Source organism: Sus scrofa, chromosome 13 (genome assembly GCF_000003025.6).
Source record: "Sus scrofa isolate TJ Tabasco breed Duroc chromosome 13, Sscrofa11.1, whole genome shotgun sequence".
NCBI classification, from domain to species: Eukaryota; Metazoa; Chordata; class Mammalia; order Artiodactyla; family Suidae; genus Sus; species Sus scrofa.
The window spans coordinates 98,615,234-98,635,079 of NC_010455.5; the positions used below are offsets into that span (position 1 = coordinate 98,615,234).

The following is a 19,846-nucleotide window of genomic DNA, read 5'->3' on the forward strand; positions in this document are numbered from 1 at the left end:
TAACATTTATGTTTTTTTTACATAAAATATGGACATGAAATTTCTCTGACACACTTAAACACTGCTTAGTTGACTTCATCATGTCATATTGCATATAAAAGTTAAGGAATTTTTTTATGAATGTGCTTTCTGCAGGCAGGCAGCTATTTTAGACAACAATATTTAATGTATTTAGCTGATTATTTTGTTTGATGTACATGGCATAACATTGTATACTTAAAAGTTCTAGAACAGTTTGAAAGTGCATTCCTTATTGAGGGTAAATTCATTTCTCTCCATTTTTCTGATTTACAGTTTATTGTGTCATTACTGTTGTTAGTTATTTAGGCTTCTATTGCCATGTGGCTGTTCTAGCCCATGGTATTGAAAGTCGGCCTTACTATTTGGGAGAAGTCTGCTGCTCCCATGGAGGGCTTGTGTGGTCTGGTCTCTGCCTTACTCTTTCTACTACCTCTGAACCTCGGCTCCAAGCCTCTGTGTATGAGCTGTTTACATTTTTTCAAATTGATCCTCTTCCTTCCTGTCTCAGGGCCTTTGTTCATGCTGTTCCATTTGCTTAGAATATTTTATCCAGGACTCTTGACAACCTGGTTTCATGGGATTTACAACAGAAAACATTAGCCCAACTCAGAACCATTCTTCCTATGGAAACTCTTCCAGACCCTTCAGGCTATATCAGATTCTTTTAAAATTCCTGTGGTCTTTTCAGAAACCCTATACTTTTCTTTCTTAGCTTAACCTCAGTTTATAATGAAGTTTGTCATGAGGTGTGTGTGAGTTTCTTTCTCTTCCTTTAGGTTGTAAGCTCCACGAGGGCAAGAACTGTGTCTGCTATTTTTTTAAAGTGTAATTAATTTACAATGTTGTGTTAAGTTTTTTTTTTTTTTTTTTGTCTTTTTGCCATTTCTAGGGCCGCTCCTGTGGCATATGGAGGTTCCCAGGCTAGGGGTCGAATTGGAGCTGTAGCCTCCGGCCTACGCCAGAGCCACAGCAACGCGGGATCTAAGCCGCGTCTGCAACCTACACCACAGCTCATGGCAACGCCAGATCCTTAACCCACTGAGCAAGGGCAGGGACCGAACCCACAACCTCATGGTCCCTAGTCGAATTCGTTAACCACTGCGCCACGACGGGAACTCCTGTTGTGTTAGTTTTAAGTATATAGCAAATTGATTCAGTTATATATATATATTTTTTTCAGATTGTTTTTCATTGTATTATTACAAGATATTGAGTATAGTTTCCTGTGCTATACAATAGGTCTTTGTTGTTTACCTATTTTTTTATATAGTAGTGTGTATATGTTAACCCGAAATTCCAATTTATACCCCCAACCAATTCCCTTTAATAACCTAAGTTTGTTTCTGTGTGGGAGTCTTTTTCTGTTTTGTAAATAAGTTCATTTGTGTCATATATTCTTTTTTCTTTTTAGGGCTGCACTTGTGGGATGTCGAGGTTACTAGGCCAAGGGGTGAATCGGAGCTACAGAGGCTGGTCTGTGCCACAGCCACAGCCACAGCAATGCCAGATCTGAGCCTACACCATAGCTTGCAGCAACACTAGATCCTTAACCCACTGAGCGAGGCCAGAGATCGAACTCACATCCTCATGGATAGTAGTTGGATTCATTTCCGCTGTGCACAGCAGGAACTCCCTCATGTTTGTTTTTTTTTTTAAATTAAAAACAATTTTTTTGGCTGCACCCATGGCATATGAAAGTTCCCAGGCTAGGGATAGAATCTGAGCCACAGGTGCAACCTGTACCACAGCTGCAGCAACATAGGATCCTTAACCTACTGTACTGGGCCTGGGATTGAGCCCATGCCTCAGCAGTGACCTGAGCTGCTGTAGAGACAGCACTGGATCCTTAACCTGCTGTGTCACGGTGGGAACTCCTGTGTCATACTTTAAATTCCACGTATAAGCAATATCATATGATATTTGTCTTTCTCTCTCTGACTTAACTTCACTTAATATGATAATCTCTACGTCCATCCATGTTGCTGCAAATGGCATTATTTTATTCTTTTTTTATGGTTGGGTAGTAGTTCATTGTGTATATGTACCACATTTTCTTTATCCAGTCATATGTTGATGGACATTTAACTTGTTTCTCCATCTTCTTGCTGTGAACATTGAGGTGCATGTGTCTTTTCAAATTAGAGGTTTTTTGCTTATATAACCAGGTGTAGTTTTGCATGATCATATGTTAACTATTTGTAGTTTTTTAAGGAACATCCATGCTGTTCTCTGTGGTGGCTGCACCAGTTCACCTTTACATCTACATGTGTCTGGTATGTTAATAATTACTGTGGTGGTAGTGCCTAGCACAAAGTAGGCACAAAATAAATGTTTTTCTGCCTGATGCATAAAAAGGAGAATAAACTGGAGGATAAACTTACATTTTGGAGGATGAATTGGCAATATGAATAAAAAGATCTAAAAAGCAGGATGGTGGGGGGCTGCATGCCTTTTGATTTAGCACTTCCATTTCTAATAATTTATTCTAAGGAAATCATCAGACAAATACACACATTTAAACATATTTTAGGAAAGTATCTTACAAGATTGTTTATAACAGCCTAAGAGAGAAAATCACCCAGGTTTGTAAGGAGATTTGTTAGGTACATTGTGTAATATGCTTAAAGTGAAATATCAAGCAGTCATTAAATGGTTTCATTAGAGAGCATATTGACATGGAATGGTGACATTTTTATGTGGAAGATTCGTGTGCTGTTAATTCTGTAAAAACAAACACAAACATGTCTGAAGGATATGTGTGTAAATGTCTCTGGGTGATGACTTTTTTTTTTTTTTGGCTTATTTGTATTTTCTAATTTTTCAACAGTGAACACTTATTGTATAGTAAAAGTGAAAAAACCCTACAAAGAACCAAATTCAAGGGAAGTTTGAGTGTTCCTATTTGAGGAAAGTGGTAGTTACTGTTCAGAGGGAGGAAGGTAACAAGTAACATTTTCCAGAGAACTTTGGGACTGTAGGTGGGAGTTAAACAGGCCCTGAGTGAGAAATAAATTTGCATCAACAGGAAGAAAATTGCATGTGAAGGGAACTATAGGTGACAAAGCAATAGAGAATAGGGTCAAGGCATTTGTATTTTGGTCCCAGTGGAAGTAGAGAACAGCTTCATGTTGTCTGCAAGCTATCCATGATTTCTGGAATGTCTCACCCTCAGGGCCTCTTGGCTCTTGGTTCTTTATGTGTCCCAGCGGGGATTTGAGATTAGACTCTGAGCAGAGATTTGCTGCCTCAAGATCAATGGAGAACTCTTTTGTGTTCTGTTAGAAAAGCCCTTAACATCATACAGGCAGGACAGGCAGCCAAACTTATTACAGACCTCTAAGCGCTTATTCCCCTGAGGTGTTCCTATATATGGTCATGCACTCAAGGGACCGTGTCTTCTCCTTGGTGGATCTTTATGATTCCCATTTCTTGGCAGCTACTCTGCCTAACTTAACTCTCCTCCTAAAATGATTCCCCCCACACCAGTAGGTTTGACTGTAAATCAGTTTTGTAGTGAAAATCAAGGGATTTATGAAGCATTCCGTTTGGGATTTGTATCCTAAAGTGGAGTTTGTCTTTTTTGTCTTTTAGAAGAGGCTCACCTTCTGTGCTATCTCCTAAGTTTCAGTAGGTTAGTAATTTTCTGTGCTTCCATTTCCTGATTAGCAAAATGGACTATCGCTAGAGTTCCTTGTAGTACTCATGTTCTTTTTTTTTTTTTTAAATATGGAACGCTTCACGAATTTGTGTATCATCCTTGCGCAGGAGCCATGCTAATCTTCTCTGTATTGTTCCAATTTTAGTATATGTGCTGCCGAAGTGAGCACCTAGTACTCATGTTCTTAATTTATGAAACATATAAATACAGTTAATTACCATATGTTAGGTGTGTATTCTTTGATAGATGACCTAAAACATTGTTTAGAGAACCATCTGAACATTCCTTGTATTCAGGTGATAAGTAGGTTGGACTGCATGGGTCCTCCTACGATTGCCTTCAGATTCCTTTAGGCATTCTGGCAAGCAAATGAAGCATGTGTGGAAATTTCTAGGATACAGTGGGTTGTTCACATACAGCCACAAGTGTGGGCTGGTGACATTTTCAAGCTTCTTGCTTCTTGTGAGGCTTGTTCCAACCCTTAGCCCCCCACTCCTCCCCCAGTATTGAGGCTGGTTCATTTTCCCAAGGAAAATCTGATTATTTCCAGGTTCTGTGCTTATCATATTCAGGTGGTTTTTAACCACTCAAAGCAGACCCTATGTGCCCTGGTAGATAAAAGTATCAGAACAAAAGCCAAATCCTTTTCCGCTTATCCCCACTCTATTGAGCCCATATTTCAGAGGGTGCAGTGGATGAGAGATGATCATATGGTTGATGGCATGAAGTGGGAGGAGGTTGAGAGGGAGAGGAGAGAGGTGGGTTTGAGCTGGTGGCCACAGGGCTGGGAAAGCTGGGATGAGAGAATTGGCTGTAAGGGGAACAGGACCTGTGTGAGCAGCTGGAAGCCTGGTCTGGGATGTGGAGAGCGGGGAGCGGGGGCAGGGCCTGGAGACGAGTGTCTCCAGATTTCAGAGTCATCGCTCATGAGATGGACTGAGTGTCAGGGGAGAAGCAAGTGTCTTTTTTGGTTTCTGATGAGGTCCATGGAAGTGTTGGGGGAGGGGAGAAATGGGCCATATTTAATGGAGATTTTACAATGCCTTCCATGATTTTGTTTTTACAGTTCTATGAATTTTAATAGATATGGATTTGTGTTCTGGCTACCACAATAAGGATACAGAACAAAGAGTTCCTTAATGAACATTTCAAAGGAAAGAGATTGTAATATTTTAAGATAACATATGTGTGTTCTCTTCATTTATAAGTTATTTTAGGTTATTTTCCAACACTTGGATTTTTAAACTGTCTTCTTAGTCTGATGACTAAGGATAAAGTTTATAATCTGTTACTTAAATAATGTGCTTATTTTGTAGACCACAGTATTTCACTTCTTAACATTTCTGAAATTGGGATGAGTCATTGACAGCATCTTATGATTCAAAGAAATATAGTAGTGGGGAAAACTGAATACAATGCTGTAAAAATGGATGATGCTTGATGATGTAATGCAGACTTCTGTGACATCATTAATTTCTAGCATCGCTGAACCTAAGGCTCTTTGCTAGGGGCAGTGATTCAGAGGTGTGGAAAATGTGAACCGTCTTCCACAAGGGTCACGTCGAGTGGGAAAAATAGAGCATCAGTGATTCTGTGATTGTAATACAGTGTGATGAGCATTGTCAAAGAGCAATGGCTAACAGGGTGGTGAGCCTCGAATACTTCTAAGATTCTCGGAGGAGATGGTCTTTGAGCTGCATCGCAAAGGACGAGTAGGATGACTCTCCTAGGCAGAGAAGGAGTGGAAGGCGAGTGAGGAGTATGAGAGGTCCCACAGCTAGTCCTGAGGGAGCCTGCTGGTTAATGAAGATGGAGAGAAGGCAGTGTGTGAAGAGTTCTGGTTGAAAGCTCTGATAGGAGGCAGATTGCTGAGGGCTTGTCATTCCATGTTGAGTATTTTGATCTTAATCCTGAAGGCAAATGGGAGCTTTAGAAAGTTTTTATATTGGGGATTAAGATAAGTTTTTAGAAATAAGACTCCAGAATAGCAGAAGGCAGGGAGTGAATTTGAGGTTGAGGGGAAGAAATCTAGATTCAGAGATTAATAGCTTGGAGCAGTGAAGCTCATGAGAGGTGATGGAATTGGAACTAAGGCAGTGGCAGTGCAGAGAAAAAGGAGAGGACAAGTTTCAGTGACACTTGTGAAATTGCATTGACAATGTGATCATGACAAAGTGCTGGAGAGACTGGAATTAAGCATGACTCCCAGATTTCTGGCTTGGATGGATAGTGGCACCATTAAGCAGAAAGCAGGTTTGGGAGGAAAATGATTTCTGTTTTGGCCTTCTGAAACTTGCAGTTTCGGTTGGAGTGGGATGGCAGGATGGGAACAGCCAGCTTGCAGGAATTTGGCATATGAATTCAAGGTAGCAATTGCAATAAAAAGTGTAGCCTGGAGTTCCCGTTGTGGTGCAGTGGTTGACGAATCTGACTAGGAACTATGAGGTTGCAGGTTCGATCCCTGGCCTTGCTCAGTGGGTTGGGGACCCGGCGTTGCCATGAGCTGTGGTGAAGGTCGCAGATGCGGCTCGGATCCTGCGTTGCTGTGGCTCTGGCGTAGGCTGGCAGCTACAGCTCTGATTAGACCCCTATCCTGGGAACCTCCATATGCCTCGGGAGTGGCCCTAGAAAAGGCAAAAAGACAAAAAAAAAAAAAAAAAAAAAAAAAAGTGTAGCCTACTCTCACAAGAAACTAGGCTGTGAGGGAAGAGGGCATAAAGAGTCTCCAGTGGCTATGTCTTTGATGGGTTAATGCTTTCTAAATGTCTTGTAGCTAATGTGTTTTTCTGCTTGCAGTGTGGAACATTCTCAGACTCCGCGATTCTTTAATTTTCTTGAAGTGGCACGTCTCACTTTTTGTTCATAATTTAACTACTATAAAAATGTCCAGCTAAAGCTTGCTGCAAGAACATAAGTTCTACTTCTTATCATGGAATTCTTCTTGAGGCCATTACCTTTGAAGTTGTTTGGTATATGAAAAAAAAAAAAAACCACGCAAAGACCTCAACAAAACATAAAGTTGAGAAATTGAAATACTAAAGAGATTTGGCTTGTTTACAAGAAAATAAAAGACAATGAGAATACATAATTCTGTAAGCTTAGGTTATGCTTAATTGCAAAAGACTTTGTGAAAAATTTCTTTATTGTCCTTGAAATATGGGCTAAAAAGTGAGAATGCTTGCAGGTATTGTGTGGCCTGGAATTGCTTTTGAATTGCAGTTGGTGAGTGTGAGAACAAATAAATCCCAAACGATTTGTGATTTTGTTTTATAGGCACACATTCAGAAACTGGATTTAGGCAGTAATTCCAGAAGAGCATACACAGGACAATTATTTGCTGTATATTCATTTACTCCACAGAGATTTAGCAAGTACCTGTATATTCAAGCCTAGATGCTGTAGGAGGGGAAATAAGGGAACTTAAGTAATGCTGCTCATATTTGGTAGAAGGGGAGATGTGTCTTAAGAGGTGTGGATGAGGGGTCAGAGAAGGAAAAAGGGCCTTCTGATGTGTGTGATCAGAGGCGGCTTTTTTTTTTTTTTTTTTTTTGGTCTTTTTGCCATTTCTTGGGCTGCTCCCTCGGCATATGGAGGTTCCAAGGCTAGGGGTCGAATCAGAGCTGTAGCCAACGGCCTACGCCAGAGCCACAGCAACGCGGGATCCGAGCCGCATCTGCGACCTACATCACAGCTCACGGCAATGCTGGATCCTTAACCCACTGAGCGAGGCCAGGGAGTGAACCTGCAACCTCATGGTTCCTAGTCGGATTCGTTAACCACTGAGCCATGACGGGAACTCCAGAGGCAGCTTCTTGGAAGAGGTGGCACTGAGTTGTTTGCTAGGAGACAACTGTTCATTCTCTCTTGGAGACCACTGAACAGTTGAACTCTGCCAAAGGCAAATATCTGCTGACGCAGAGTTCTAAAGTACAGGGTCTCCTATAAAGACATTATGCATAAACTATGCTATTTTATAAGCAGCTGCACTATGCCCTAGAGGTATGCACCAGTGCTAATAGTTTCCTTTATTATTCCCTAAGAGAATCATTGCCTATGCCTGCTCCTGCCCACTAATCTACATACGGCACCTTCCTTAATAAAAGTTGTGTGGGCTAAAGCCCAGGGCCTTTTGTTCTGTGGAACAGAGTGCCTTCCAGTCTCCCACTTTCTAAATGTAAAAGAGTCTTGTGTGTTTTGCTGTATTGCGCTGTCCCTTTTCTTGGATTCCCCCCTTTGCCCTGCAGTGCTGGACGTTGGACACAATTCTCTGACTAGTCTGTTTCCTGAGATACCCTTGACAGCTCTCTTTATTAAAACTGTTCCCTCATTTGCTTTTCCAACGCTTTATTACGCAGCATCACCTCCTGTATTCCCTGTAAGGGTTTTTGTGGTTCCTGTATCTCTTTTCTCTTCCCTTCTTCCTAGAGATGTAGTTTCTATCTGCAGCTTTGAATAATTGCCTGACAGATAACCCTAAGCCTAGAGCTTGAGCTTAAGCTGTCTCTGAACCTTCATTCTACATTTCCACCTTGAGGCCTCACTAGCAACTCACATTTAACTTGTCTGAACTCCCCCACAGTAAACAGACAGCCTCCTTCCCTCCCTCCTTTCCTTCTTTTTTCTTTCCCTAGTAGCTGTTGAGTGCCCACTATGTGCTAGGTCCTAGTGCATCTTTTGATTTTCAAGCTTGAAGCCTCAGAGTCATTTTTGTTCTATCTCCGTTACCACCCATGTCTTAATAATTTATTTCATTTCTCTTCATTCTTTCCAATATGTTTGAAAAATCTTTTTAGTTCTAATCATGCCTGTTATCTCTATGCTTGGATCACTGCAGTGGTCCTGTAAATGATGGTCACCTCCATCTTCCCCCTTTTCATTGTCAGCATCACCATTGCTTACTGAGTGTCTGCCATGCTCAGAATGTTGCTCTGATGCCAGAGTTTATAGATTGAAAAATGGAGTAGTAGGGGAGAGGAAACCAACCTGAAATGATAAAGGAGCCTATCATCAACTCCGAGGTGATGGGCGCAGTGGGTGGATCAGCAGTGCAGAGTGAGATTGGGGAGCTGGAGGAAGTATACCCCAAGGTCTGGGAAGATGAGTACTTAGGCGTGTGGAGAAGGAGGAGGATGTTGAGTGGTAGATGGTGGCTCCACAGTAAACATGAGGTAGCAATCCACATGGTGTGGTAGGCGACCTGGGAGTTGAAAATTCTGCGGGACTGGACTGTGATGGGTCTAGTGAACCAATATGAGAAATCTGAGCTTTATCCTGTAGAAGTAAGGACATAGGGAGGGAAGGGACAGAGTTAGTAATGGAGAGTGTGATCTATGAAAAATGCTCTTTTAAAAAGGGAAAAATCTGGAGGTGGTATGTAGGCTGGCTTTGAGGGGAAGAAGACTAATTAGGAGATCTCATGGAAGTCTGCTGTGACATTGTTTATTTTCTATAATCCATTCAAATTCCAGTGGCTGCTAGATTAAGTTTCTAAGTCATAGATTTGATCCCATCACTCTCCTGCTCAAAAGCCCTTGGTGGGTCCATGGCCATGCCTTGAGGAGTGGTTCTTTTGCTGGCTTTGAGGTGGCCTTCATAATCACGCTTTAGCCCACCCTTCCAGCATTATCTTCACCTCCTGCCCTCCAGGAAACAGCCATTGGCCATCACACAAATTTTCCAGTTTTTTACAATGCTTGAGAAATTCTAATTGCAATTTTACCCAGCCTTCAGCATTGTTATAATGCCCTTCATGGCCCCCACATCCTCTTGCCACCTGCAGAAAGTTTCTTAACATCTACCAACTGTATTGTTCCTTTTTGGTTAATGAACAACTGACATGATTTTTTTCTGTAGCTGCTGAAATTTTTAATTAGTGCTCATATTGTTGTTTATATGTTTTGGTTTTGTTTCTCCAACATTTTGTAACCTTCTCAGGGGCTGGCACCATGCTTGACACTTGTAGGTGGCTTACAGCCATTATATTTGTATCCAGTACTGCCTCAGGCATGGTATTTTGAACATGGTGCTGTTCAGTGACCTTTGATTTTGTTTTAACCTGTGCAAGCAGCCAGGCAGATTATGCAGAATGTTTGCGGGCCCAGGATGATAACAGGTTTGAGGACCCTGGCTTTCACTTTGGTGGTGGCCACTGAATGGGGAGATTTGGGAAGAACTTTTATCTCTTATAGTCTCCTTGTCCCCTTGTGAAGGTGGGTTTCGATAACCATAGGGGAGCCAGAAATATCCACTTGACTTTTGTTGGGCAGTGGGGTCCCAGATCCTCACCCCCATTTTTCTTTTTAGGGCCACACCTGCAGCATATGGCAGTTCCCAGGCTAGGGGGCGAATTGGAGCTGAAGCTGCCAGCCTACACTACAACAATGGATCTGAGCTGCATCTGCGGCTTATGCTGCAGCTGAAGGCAATGCTGGATCCCTAACCCACATTCTTGTACGTAACACTCCCTCATTGTGACAGAATGGTTGCCATCAAGGCCAAGGATGGAACCTGCATCCTCATGGACACTGTTTTGGGTTCCTAACCTGCTGAGCCACAGCAGAACTCCCCCATCTCCCCTTTCAATGAGGCCATTTATCCAAAGAGAATAGTCTGCTTTGACTTGTGTCTTAACTATCCTGGAAAACCAGGATGACAACTAAATTAAACTTTTTTGATCCCAACTATCAAGAAATGAATTAAAAGTAGATGCTTATACTCTGCTGTTAAGTAGGTCAAAAGATTCTGCTCAAGCAAAATCAGCATTATATGGATCAGAGAAATAATGGCAAAGTACATAAGTTAACAAGGACTAAAGACTGGAAATTTTTGGCCAGGGATACAAAGCACTTGCTTTTTAGATAAAGGCAATGATCCTGAAGATTCTATATCATTTTTCTTTCCCTTTTCAGGTTTGGCAGGCCTGGTGGGTATTAGAGATTAAGGGCTAAGTGGGTTGTGGGATGACTTTAAGCTTTGAATGGGGAACCAGTTCTTCAGGAATATTAAATCTTGCTAATTTGTAAGGCGTCATAGCTGGGACCGTAGGTCAGCTGAATCCTGCCTGTGTGTTTATGAGAAGAAAGGGACAAAAATTAATAATAAGCAAGATGACTGAGAATATTCAAAAGAGCAAACAGTTTTAAACTCTCCCAGCTGCTGTAGAAGCATTTACTTGTATAGGAACAGCTGACCTGCTAATTAGAAAACATCCTCGCCTATTCATTAAACTAATTATCCTAAGGCATTCTGCTAGGCAGCACTTAGTGTAGTTCTAATTATTGTGTGCTCCTGAAAGTAATAAACTGCACTTTTGGAATTTTTTTTTTTTTTTTTTTGCTTTTTAGGGTCACACCTGCAGCATATGGAAGTTCCCAGGCTAGGAGTTGAATCGGAGGTGCAGCTGCCAGCCCATGCCACAGACACAGCAATGCAAGATCTAAGCTGCATCTGCAGCCTACACCACAGCGCACAGCAATGCCAGATCCTTAGCCCACTGAGCGAGGCCAGGGATTGAACCCACAACCTCATGGATACCCACTGAGCCACAACGGGAACTCCCTAGAATAAAACTTTATAATTTAGACATGTACATGGTTTACTAGGATATTTCCTGTAAATAAAGTAAAGTAGTAATGAGGGGTTACAGTAAGGTTTTTATGAAAAAGGCTTATCTATCTCTTCATAGGGAGATTATAATGAATGATTAAATAATATATGTTTATATCTGAGAATTCCTTGGATATCATGGTTATTTAACTATGAGAGGCTCTTTTTTTTTAACTTGGATCTTTTTTTTTTTTTAAGAGGAACATCATATTATGATTTAAGACAGTGGTAAAATTTTGTCATAAGCTGAGATATTATGTTTAAATAAGAAAAAGATGAATCATTATTCATGCAGCTATTATACCCTGCAGAGCTTTTTCTTTTTTCTTTTCGCTTTTTTTTAGGGCCGCACCTGTGGCATATGGAAGTTCCCAGGCCAGGGGTTGAATCAGAGCTGCAGCAGCCTGCGTACACTACAGCCATAGCAGTGCCAGATCTGAGCTGCATCTGTGGCGTACACCAACACCAGATCCTTGACCCCCTGAGCAAGGCTAGGATGCTAGTCGGGTTTGTTACCACTGAGCCACAATGAGAACTCCCTGCAGGGCTTTTTCTGACCTTAACCAGAAAGCTGGTTAAGAAGTGTAGTAAAAGAGTGCCAAGTGTATACCCAGTGGTCTGCAGGTAACAACAGTTATGTAAACAAGTGAGCTGGTATTGTCACCACAGAGAACTTGGCCGGCTCTGGACCAGTATTTGGATCGCACAGTCTGCTTCAGTCTTAGGGGTGTGTGCTTCAGAGCCAGTGCCAGGGTTCCAAGCTTCCTTCCAGCACTATGATCTGGCATTCTCCAGCTGGGTGACCTTGGACAAGCTACTTAATGCTCTATGCTTTCCTGATTGGTAAGTAGTGCTAATAGTAGCTCTCGCCTCCAAGGGCTGTTGGGACAATTAAATGAGTTACTCTATATACAGTACTTTTACATATCAAAGCTTTGTTCACTGTCCATCCATCCACTTATTCTTTTTTTTTTTTTTGTCTTTTTGCTATTTCTTTGGGCTGTTCCCGCGGCATATGGAGATTCCCAGGCTAGCGGTCGAATCGGAGCTGTAGCCACTGGCCTCCGCCAGAGCCACAGCAACAATGCGGGATCTGAGCCACGTCTGCAACCTACACCACAGCTCACGGCAACGCCAGATCCTTAACCCACTGAGAAAGGGCAGAGAGCGAACCCCGCAACCTCATGGTTCCTAGTCAGATTCGTTAACCACTGAGCCACGACGGGAACTCCCATCCACTTATTCTTTCAGCCCCTATCTATTGTGCACTCAGTGTGTGCTGGGCCCTTATGTGGAGGCTGGTGTTACGTCACTCAGATAAGGTCCCTGCCCTATCAGAGCCTATGTTCTAGGGAGAAGAGACCATAAATAAGTAAACAAATTAACAAGTCCAGGTACCAATAAGTGTTCCAAACACAATAAAAAGGGAAACAATAGAGAGTGGCTGTGCTGGGGGAGAGAGGTCAACATAGGCTAGAGTGCGTTTTGAGGAGGTGACATTTCAGCTGAGATCTGAACAATGAGATAAATGTCAGCTCTCATTAAATTAAGAAAGTGTTCCTTTGTGTTGGTGGCTCTTCCTATATTTTTATTTTAAAATCCCTTACCATCAGTATAGAATTCTTCCTAGCAGGACACCACTAGGAGATCCTGAGTCCCTCTCCCACTTGCGCTGTGTTTCAACAAGTCTTTGTCAACATCTTGGAGCTCTTTTCACTTGAACTTCATCTTGGCAGTATCCAGATCTGCTCACCCCTGGGTCTCTCTCCCTTGGTCCCAGCTGGGTGCTCACCCACCTTGTTATGCCTCAGTTCCTGGAAAAGCCTGACTCTGTTGTTCCCACCCGACAAAAAGTACAGGACTGGGTTGAGGCAGCTGCTCATGCTCACCAGAGGCCTCCATATCTTGTAGGCCAGGCTGGCTACCATCAGGAGCTGGCAGTTCTGTGCAGGCAGGTAGAGGAGGGTCAGGTAGAGGGAGCGTGTGATGTGGAAGGGCACAAAACAGAGGGCAAAGAGGCTGCACACCAGCAGGATGGTCCGGATGGACTTGGCCCGGGCTGTGCTGCCTGCCCTCATGAGGCCCTCCTCTGGCTTGGTCAGACTCCTGACCATCAGTGAGTAGCACACCAAGATGACCAAGGAGGGAAGGGCAAAGCCGGACAACATCAGGACCATGCCATAGGCAAAAAACTGATGAAAATTCTCTGGGCTGGTCATGTCGTAGCAGACCATGTGGCCGTCAACGTAGTCTGTTTGGGAGAAGATCAGGGTGGGAAGCAGCTGGAGGACCACCAGAGCCCACGTGGTAGCGGTGCCCAGCAGGGCATGCCGGCGGGTCCGGTAAGGCAGAGAACGCAGTGGGTGGCACACGCCAAGGAAGCGGTGCACAGAAATGCAGGTCAGCAGCAGGATGCTGCTGTAGAGGTTGGTGTAGAACAGGAAGCGCACCAGCTTGCAGAGTAGCTCCCCGAAGGGCCATCTGTCACCCAGGGAGTAGGTGATGATGAGGAAGGGCAGTGTCAGCACATAAAGCAGGTCAGCCACCATCAGATTCACCAGGTAAATGGTGGCACAGCTCCAGGGCTTGTTTTGGCGCCAGGAGAGCCACAAGACAGTGCCATTCAGGGGCAGCCCTAGAACAAAGATAATACTGTAGGTCAGGGAGAGATAGATTTGCTTGTAGTTCTCTGAGAAATGGCAGAATCTTTCTTCCTTTGAGGTATTGGTATCCAGCTTCTCCATCTTCTGGGAGGCTCCCTCAGGAGCACAGCTGCTCCTGCTTCTTCTTCCCCTGGGGGGAAACAAAATGGATCCGAGAGCATCATGACCTCAGCTGGGTGTTAGTTTGGTATTCAGCTCCCACAGTCAGGTCAGAGTACTTGTTTGAGAGACCGGCTCCAGGAGAGAGAGAGAGAGAGAGAGAAAAGAGTTAACTCCAAGGGCAAAGCAGTCTTCAAAACCAGGGCTTCTAGACTTACCAGGTCCACAAGGCCTCCCTTGCCCTGACTTGTATACTCTCGGCTCCAGGCCGGGTGGATAGGAAGCTCAGATACACATGGCATCAGGGAGATGCTCCTGTCATTTAAACAGGACACACTTCCTCCAGTGCCAGGACTTGTCCTCTGACTAGACTCCTTTGCATAGAGTTAGAAACCTCCAATAGGACCTTCTCCATCTGGAGACACCGTTGCATTCCTAGGGGGCAGTATTGCTTACAATCTGGCCCGAACCCCTGGTGGAGTAGAAAGTGATCCTTGGGCATTAGGAAGGATTAGGGAAAGCACAGGTTTTGCCTACAGGCTCTGCTGGAGGATTTTGATTTGTATCTCTTTCAGGATTTATTAACTGCGTATTTGAATCCTGAGGCTGATTTGCTTATTAACCATTTCAGCATCCTGGACATCCAAGAAAACAAATCTGAGTCATGAAGCCAGGTGCAGCTTCTTTACTACCCTTGTCCTGGTTGACAAAGCAGATCCAATAGGCAGACCTACAGAGCTGGGACAGCTGCACGTAGAGCCTGCAGTTTTTGGTGCATTGGGAAGTCAGTGGGTCAGTTAGTTGGTCAGCATGGAGCCCACAGGGGTGGAAAGAAGTTTATTTCTAGAGCTTAGCACTCAGATGAGTTAATACAAGGCAAGAGAGGAAAGTTTAAGATGGGTAGTTTTGTGGTAAATTGAGTTTTGACTGTAAACTGTAACATATAGATCATTACAACAAAAGGAACAGTTTGTTGCACTGTTAGTCAGCAAACACTTATGGGGTATCTGTTGGTCAGGCACAGGGATGAAAGATCACTAAAACATGGTCCTCACTTTCCAGGATCTCACAGTTCAGTGGGGAAGAAAAGCAGAAACAGCTCATTGCATTACAATGTGGACAATGGTTGATCTAATGCTATGAAAACCAGCAGGGTGCTGAGGGTGAAGGCTTCTTAGGCTAGGTGCCATGGGAGCTGCTTGGGAGAACAGAGACGCTTGCTAGGAAAGAAGCATGAGGACATTTGGGGCAGGGTTGGGGGCACAGCACACCCAAAGGGATAGACCTGAAGGGCATGGGATGGTAAGATTGCCATGTTGGGGGTGAAAACCGAGGGTGCCACGTACCTCCATATGGATGTGCTTAAGCAGGATAGTGATGGGATAAAGCATACCCAGCCCAGCACAGAACTGAGGCTGGACCAGTCAGACTGTAAGGGGGCTGGAGTCACGCACACAGGTGAGAGATGCATGGGACCCCAAGCAAGGCCATGCAGGTGAATGGGGAGTGGGCACTGACCTCAGAGGCACTGCTGAGGCAAGAGCCAGAGGAGGAGTTGAGGGTGTTCCTGAGACTGGGCAGATGGTGAGGCCAGTGCCTGAGTGGAAGTCTGAAGCTGGAAGGCTAGGACTGATGTCTCAGGTCGTGAGGACTGTGGCTGTCTATGCTGCAGCCTGCAGAGAGCTCACCCCCCCACCACAGACTGGATTTAAGATCTACCTGACTGGGAGACCAAAACTTTTTGGCTGGGTGGGTAAAAAGAAGGTGGTTTTCATTCATTTTTGTCCCCTGTCATCTTCCACATGGAGGGCTGGCAAAATGCTTAGTTATTTCCAGCAAAGCTGCCTCCCCACCTCAGTGGGGGCTCTCAGAGGAAAGTTAAGGAGGGGAACCAGCCTGGTTCAGCGCTGGCTTGGGCCCTCCAGTTCACACTGTGATCATTTGTAATACTCAGAACAGCCCTGTGGATGAAGCATTAGCGCCATTTTACTGTGAGGAAATTGCCAATCAGAGGAGACACCGGTGGGGCTTGGTAGGCTCTTCAGTCTGGTGGGCTTGCTGCTGAGGTGGGCTGTGGGCTTCTGCCCCCTCAGGACTGTGGTAAAGAGCACTCAAATCCCAGTCCCAACAGGGACCATTAACAGTCTGAAAAAGCAAGTCACTTTGTCTCTGTGAGCCATAGTCTCCCCAGCTATAGAATGGGACAGTGTCTCCAGTGAGGTTACTGTGAGAACTAGCTGGAAGAGAGGCACACAGCCCTGCCACAGGGGGTGACCAAATATGTTCTGGTTCTCTTCCCACCCTTCCTTCTTCCTCTTCCTCTTCTAGAGACCATGGCACCTTGGAAGCCTGAGCTCTTTGGTTTATGTGGGAGGACAGGAGGGTGTGTGTAGCTTTACTGCCCCATAACTGACAAAGTCACTTTTCTTCCTATCACCTTCTGATGTGGTCTGAATTGTGTTACCTACAATCCCTAACCAGTAGTGTGACATCATTTGGGGTAAGCAATTACAATTAAATGAGGTCCTAAGATGGGGGCCCTAATCAAGTAGAATTAGTGTCTTTATAGTAAAAGACAGCAGAGAGTTTGCTCTCTCTTGAGTCAAGATATAGCAAGAAAGTGGACTGTAAGTCAGGAAGAGAGCTCTCGCCGGGAACCAAACCCTGCTCTTCTTGATCTTGGGCTTCCCAGTTTCCATAACTGTGGGCAATCATTTCTGTTGTTTTATACTATCCAGTCTATGGCATTTTGTTACAGCAGCTTGAGCAGAATAAGATGATTTCTTTGCACTTTCACATTCTGGAGGGACAGCTTTGTAAGTGACAGGTTGACTCTCCTTAGTCAAGGCATCATGTAAGAGAACTACACAATGTTTGGATCAGTACATCATTGAGACTGCTGTTATGGAGAAGGGGAAAGGGAGAAAAACTCAGGCCATAAAAGGTTAATGCACTCGCTAAAATCTGTGGTCGTGTTGACCACCTCCTCTTTGAAGCCTCTCTTCCCTGGCCTCTGTCATCTCCTGACTTTTCTTCTGTTTTCCTACCACCCCTAGCTCCCTTCATTCATTGGGATGCAGGATTGAAGGGTTATGTAGTTATTTGTAGAACAAAAGAAAATACCCAGAGTGAAAGGCAGGCCAGGGTTTTACAATAGAGAAGAAGATGGGGGCATGAGGAATGGAATTCTCAGGAGAAGAGATGCCCTCACTTCCAGAAAGTGAGCATATGTGGCATAATGCAATTTCCCCTCTTTGTCACCATGTCTTCAAGAGCCTTCAAAAAGACTAAACTTATAGAGGTGGAATTTGTTTCACTGTTGGATGCAATGGGGAGATGGCCTTGAGGAAAGAATGAAATGAGCATCCTGAATCTGGGCTAGATGGGTACTAGGACTTCTACTCTCCAGCCCAGAGTTCCTCCCACTGTGAGTCTCCAAGATCCTGGGCTGGTTTCTGGCTCCCTGCTCAACAGGGGCCTCAGCAAGTCATCCTGGGAGCAGAAATGACCTCTGAGTGACATGGTGGACAACTTCCCAAGGGGAGTGTGAAGTCTTCTTCGTTTTGTGGTTTGTAATCCTTATCACTACCCAGAGAAGTGACTCAGCTAAGTTGAAGAAAGGACTGTTCTCTCTCCTTTAACAAGTATTTATAAGGTACCTGTTTCGAGAGTTCAGAAAAAGGGAAAGTTATGAATAAATTTGAGTAACAACAAAATGTTACTGCCTTTCAATTGTGGAGGTGTGGTTGTTGAATGAGAAAATAAGATCCCCCTTTAAAAAGATTTTGGGCCAAAGGAGAAGGCATTGTTCATTTTTGTTTTAAAATGCCACTGTTACATTATTAATGTGTTTAAATCTATAAATTGATTTTAATATTTAGTATTTTATCTGTTTCTAGAGAGTTTTCTTAGAGAAATGGAACTATTTAATGGGGCGTCATAAATCCTCCAGACAATAAATTTGTTTCTATACGTTGTTCCAAAAGCTGTTGATTAATATATGCATTTATTTAAACTTTTTTTTTATTTTTAAGTTTTTACACAATTTTAAAAGGTTACACTCCATTTACAGTCATTATGAGATATTGGCTATATTCCACTTGTTGTACAATATATTCTTGTACCCTTTCTTATACCCAATAGTTTGTACCTCCCATTCCCCCACCCCTGTTTACCCCTCCTCTTCCCCTTCCCACTGATAACTGGCAGTTTGATCTCTGTGAGTCTGCTACTTTTTTTGTTATATTCACTAGTTTGTTGAATTTTTACATTCTACACATATCTGATATTATACTGTATTTGTCTTTCTCTGTGTGACTTATTTCACTTAGAATAATGCTCTCCAAGTCCATTCATGTTACTGCAAATAGCAAAATTTTGTTCTTTTTAATGGCTGGGTAGTATTCCCTTGCATATATATGTACCATGTCTTCTTTATCCATTCATCTGTTTTTGTTTTTTTTTTTTTCTTTGTCTTTTTAGGGCTGCACCCACAGCATATGGAAGTTCCCAGGCTAGAGGTCGAATTATACCTGTAGCCGCCAGCCTACACAACAGCCATAGCAATGCCAGATCCAAGCCATGACTGCGACGTACACCATAGCTGACGGCAGCACCAGATCTTTAACCCACTGAGCTAGGCCAGGGATTGAACCCTCGTGGATACTAGTCGGGTTTGTTACTGCTGAGCCACAACAGGAACTCCTATCCATTAATCTCTTGATGGACAGTTAAGTTGCTTCCATTTCTTGGCAATTGTATGTCTTTTTGTCTTTTTTTTTTTGCCATTTCTTGGGCCGCTCCTGCGGCATATGGAGGTTCCTGGGCTAGGGGTCTAATCGGAGCTGTAGCCGCCAGCCTACGCCAGAGCCACAGCAACGCAGGATCCGAGCCGTGTCTGCGACCTACACCACAGCTCACGGCAATGCCGGATCCTTAACCCACTGAGCAAGGGCAGGGATCGAACCCACAACCTCATGGTTCCTAGTCGGATTCGTTAACCACTACGCCACGACAGGAACTCCATTTCTTGGCAATTGTAAATAATGCTGCTATGAACATTGAGGGTGTATATATCTTTTTGAATTAGTGTTTTTGATTTTTTTTTGATATATACCCAGAAGCGGAATTTCTGAGTTATGATAGTTCTATTTTTAGTTTTTTTTAGAAACCTCCACACTGTTTGTAGAAAACAGTGTGGAGGTTTCTCAAAAGCTACTCTAATATATGCATTTCTTAACTTACAAAGATGACTTAGAGATTTATTATTTATATTACAACATAATTATTTGATTTTTCAAAATATTTTTAAAAACGGGGTCCCAAGAGTTCATGCTCTGGCACAATGGGATTAGTCACGCCTCTGGAGCACTGGGACACAGGCTCGATCCCCGGTGCAGCACAGCGGGGTAAGGATCTGGTGTTGCCACAGCTGCAGCGTAGCTGGCACCTGTGGTTCAGATCTGATCCCTGGCCTGGCAACTCCATATGTCATGAAGTGGCCCCTCCCAAAAAATGGGGCCCCGAGGTACATTTTTTTAATTACATGGTGAATTAAAATAGTTGGCGGTTTACTTTGAATTACTTCAGTGTTTCAAATCCACGAGATAATTTGGTGTTATTTGTCCAATATACCACTGGGTGGCGATGAAGACTGACAGACAGGTTACAATTTTTTTCTGCTAAGTGGCAGCAGGAATTGGGGTTGGGCTCAAGTCCAGGCATAGCAGCTGTGGATGAGACACAGTTCATTGAGAACATACAGAAAATCTTACCAACTGAACCACCTTGTATTGGCCTT

General features: G+C 43.6%; 1 pseudogene; it reads right to left on the reverse strand.

Annotated features, from left to right (window-relative positions):
• LOC102167018 lies at window positions 12,899-15,150 on the reverse strand (annotated as a pseudogene).